This window comes from Bidens hawaiensis, unplaced genomic scaffold, assembly GCF_021521415.1.
Source record: "Bidens hawaiensis isolate Kalapana, Puna unplaced genomic scaffold, B.hawaiensis_p1.1 tig00019550_1, whole genome shotgun sequence".
NCBI classification, from domain to species: Eukaryota; Viridiplantae; Streptophyta; class Magnoliopsida; order Asterales; family Asteraceae; genus Bidens; species Bidens hawaiensis.
In genome coordinates, this window is record NW_027492966.1 from 137,651 (window position 1) to 142,188 (window position 4,538).

At 30.3% G+C, this 4,538-nt stretch overlaps 1 pseudogene across 1 annotated transcript; it reads left to right on the forward strand.

The window, feature by feature from the left end:
• Positions 1 to 1,256: 1,256 nt before the first annotated feature.
• Positions 1,257 to 4,253, forward strand: LOC143558510 (exopolygalacturonase-like; annotated as a pseudogene). The gene is made up of 4 exons (XR_013139752.1): positions 1,257 to 1,504; positions 1,595 to 1,903; positions 3,417 to 3,932; positions 4,007 to 4,253. The product of XR_013139752.1 is annotated as an exopolygalacturonase-like (transcript).
• The last annotated feature ends 285 nt before the right edge of the window (positions 4,254 to 4,538 follow it).

Sequence of the window (4,538 nt, forward strand, 5' to 3'; positions counted from 1 at the left end):
CATAAAACATAATATTTACTTTAGCGTGCGTTTAATATACCTTTTTTTTTAAATTGAGATTAACTTATAGAACGTAAGAAAACAAATTTAATTAATTAATTAATTACTTGGGCTTGACCATCCTTGAGTAAACGGCTACAGAAAAAAAATAATAAAAAAAGAGAAGACTTGAAAGATTAAATATTCAATTAAAAAAAAGTTCCTTCGGTATTCTTGAAAAAGCCTAATTTAAGGATAACAAAACAACACCATTAATTAGCATGCAATACATATTTACTTTTTTACTTTTACTTTTTTTAGTCAAAAAAAAAAATCTCCAGCATCCTATTAGTTTCTACAAATAAAATTTGCAGTAACTCAAATGATTTATTTCCATTTGAATTAGTCAAAGATAATGTATTTAAGAAATTAAACAAAACTTTTTGGTAACAAATATACAACATTTTAATTATCATTTAAAAATAAATATTGCAATAACTTAAATGCTTTGTGTGATGCAAATTAATCAAAATGATCATGGCTGTCTCGTGGGTAAGCTAAATGAGACCATGGCCTTAGGTCTCCACTCTTAAAGAGCCTCCATCTTAAATCAAAGTTATGTATTATGAGATTTTGAAATTAAAGTTCCTCTAGAATTAGCAACTCATTGATAGGCCACGAGCTAATGAAGATTGCTTCATACCCATTATCATTGCATATAATCCATATTCTATAGTTCTTGTATACTCTCTAGCGCTATACGCATAAAGAAAAGAAAAAGGCCTCGGCAATTGTAGTTAGTTTTAGGCCTCCGAGGACTTTGAGCCGGCCCTGAAAATGATACAAAATTTATAAGATAAATTTATAAAAAAAAACTATGTTTTAATACATCTACTGATCTCAAATTTGTTGTCTCTGTATATTTCATATTCATCACACATATAATGTAAAGTCACGTTAAATTATATAATGACAAACAATAATTAATCCACGATAACACGACTACACGAGTTCATAATATAAATATAAAACTACTATCTAAAATGCATACATGATCTTACATATGTTGTCTAACTTTGTATTGTTTATAATTTGTTGCATAATCAAATATGCAATACGTAATATATACCTAATTATGCTATATAACATAACGTATGAATATTATGCATTGTCACAAAGTAAGAAGTAGACATAAAACTCCATAATTATTATGTATAATAATAATGCGTATTTAGTAACATTGAGGATATCAAGGAAGATATCAAATACATTCTAAAATTACGCAACTAAATAAGTCAACTTTATAAATAACCTTTTCTCTATAGTCCTATATAAAGTGTGTTTTGAGATGAACACAATCAAAACAACCAAAACAAAGAACAAAATGAAGGCCTCTTTCTTCTTCATCCATCTCATTCCCTTGCTGCTATCCGTCGCAAGCGCCGCATACAGAAATCCCGTTCCACCAACGTTCAACGTATTACGTTTCGGTGCAGTTCCCAATCGAATCACTGATAACACCAAGGTACATTCTTCTAGCCATTTTATTTTTATTTTTGAAAAGCTAATATTCTACTCTTAAATATTTATGAATATATTATTCGGGTTTTACTAGGTGTTCATTTCAGCATGGAATAATGTGTGTAATCATAGAAGTGGAGGTAGGGTTGTGGTCCCAAGAGGGACGTATATGCTTGATGCGGTTATGTTCATCGGACCGTGTAAGGGACCTATGGAGTTTATTATAAGGGGTTCGTTAGAAGCTTCAAATAATCCAGCAAACTTTTTTGTTGATCACTGGATTACTTTCAAATATATCGATCAACTGACGATAGGAGGCGGTGGCTCGTTGCTTGGTCACGGCGGTGCTGCCTGGCATTACAATGACTGTAACCACAATTCTCGTTGCAAGACTCTTCCTGTTGTAAGTCCATTTTTCTTAACAAGAAAAACGTAATAATTTGGTAAAAAACAAAAAATTGGATACTGAGAATATGGAAAGTGTGCATATTAATGTATTTTTAATCATTATCTTTATTTTAATTTTGTAGTTATTACGCATGATTGTAACGGTTTTTGAAAAGTTAATGTATTAATGATTAAAGGAATCAAACACACTTATAAAGTGATTTTTTTACTATTTTTAGAGCAATCATGTTCTAGTAAATATAATATAATAATAAAATATTTTTTACCTTAAATTTTATTCATTTTTTAAGAGGCATGTACCCGCATCTCATTCTTTATATTTAGCTATATTCAATTAGTCCACTTCTCACTTTTGGGAAGTTTTTTATTGTAAACCCCAACCCCCCCCCCCCCCCAACCCTCACCCCCACCCGATTAATATTAAAAATTATTATAATATTATGTTTGTGTGATATATATATATATATAGAAAAGAGTTAAAATAAAAAGACATAGTTTTGTAAGAAGAGTAGAAATAACATAAAATTTAGAGTTAGAAAACTATTTAGCCTAAATCCTAGATCCTAGGAAACTATCAATCTCAACTACTAGATCATAGATCCAAAGGCTTAGATTTATTCTTACTCTTCCTAGAAAACTACTTCTTTTTATTATAACCCACCTATATATATATATATAGGATGAGTATCATTACAGAACTGTTAAATTATTTAAGAATTTGAAGGAACCCTTGAAAACTAACGTTTTTTATAAAAAAATTTGTATGTTAACGTTCTTTGAGAGTAGCTTTATCATTTTCTATATCTATATCTACGATTACAATTTTGAAACTTAGTTTTTATATATATCTATGTTTTATTTTAGACATATGTAAATTTGTTAGTACATAAATTCTACATATATGTAAACTTGTGATTAATATATGTAATCAAATTTTTTTATATAAAATATGATAAAACTACTTTTAAATAATGTTAATATATAAAAAACAATTAAAAAATTGTTTGGTTTTAAGGGTTCCTAAGAGTTCTTAACTTTTTTAGAGTTCTTAAATGATACCAACCCTATATATATATATATATATATATATATAGATTGGGCTACAAGATTATTATACCACTAAAACAAAAAATTTTCATTACTGACTGGGCGTTACATAACACAAATCTCTTTAATTTGTAGCCCTTCACTACACATAGTCTTAAATAATACACAATGAATGATTCTCTTACGATTATCACTGTTTTTTCATTCGCAAGAAAGTATAAAAAGTGAATAATAAGTTTATAAATATAACAAAATCATTATTCAACTATGGACTAGTAAATATATAAATAAAAAATGGGGTGAGTTTCTTTATCCATATTTTTCATATATTTTAAAGATTATAAAGAATAGAAAGTGAATCCCCTTAAATATTAAAATTTTACTTTTGTTTATTTTCTAACATATATTTTGTTTTAATATGTGTATTTTTTTCTTATTTGGAATTTTACTTTTGAAACTAGACCATGCGGCTTGATTTTGTTACCAATTCAAGAATAAGTCACATTCGATCAATAAACAGCAAGAATGCTCATTTCAACCTTTTTGCATAACGCAACTTGAACATGTCCAATATTCGGATCAGTGCCCCCGAGGATAGCCCGAACACCGATGGTATCCACATCGGTGGCTCGCAGCATATCCGGATCCAAGACTCAACCATAATGACCGGTGATGATTGTGTGTCAATTCTAGCGGGCAGTCACGATATCACGGTGACAGGAGTACAGTTTGGGCCTGGACACGGGTTTAGCATCGGTAGCTTGGGTGGGTCCCACAACGAAGAGTTTGTAACCGGTATAACTATACGTAACTCAACATTATACGGGACCCAAAATGGACTTAGGATTAAAACATGGGCACCCTCTAATCCTAGCCTTGCTTTGGATATTATGTTTGATGACATAACCATGGTTAACGTGAATAACCCGATTTTTATCGACCAACAATATTGCCCAACGGCCCGTTGCAATTATAAGGTAACTCTCCACCTATTAGAATATCTCGTGTTTATAAAATAATTGATAATTTATTTTAACATTCTTGATTTTAGGCACAATCAAATGTTCAGATAAGAAACGTGACATTTAGAAAAGTGCGTGGTACGTCGAGTTCTAAGGTTGCAGTAAAGATCCAATGTAGCAAAATCGTGCCTTGTGAAGGGATCAAACTTGTGGACATTAACTTGGCTTATCACGGGCGAGAACAAGGACGTGCGGTGTCATCTTGTTGGAACGTCGAAGGAGAGTCGTATGGCCCACAATTTCCCTCTGGTTGTCTATAGAACAAGAACTTTCACTTCTCTTTCATGGTACAACCTGAGAAGGTCTTTAATGTTCTTTCCGGTTGTTTTTGTAAATGGAAGTTTATAAAACTATGTAATGGGGCTCTATGAATCTCCATGAGGATTAGGAGTATAATGTCAATCTTTTTTTATGCATCATCATAAAATTAATGTTATTGTTGATTTTCTTATTTAAATGTTTAAATTTAAATTATCTTTATTTAAATTAAAAAAAAGAAGCAATAACATTTGTAAAGTTTGTTTAGGAAAAAAAAAGTAATGTGGTTATATTGTATACTTA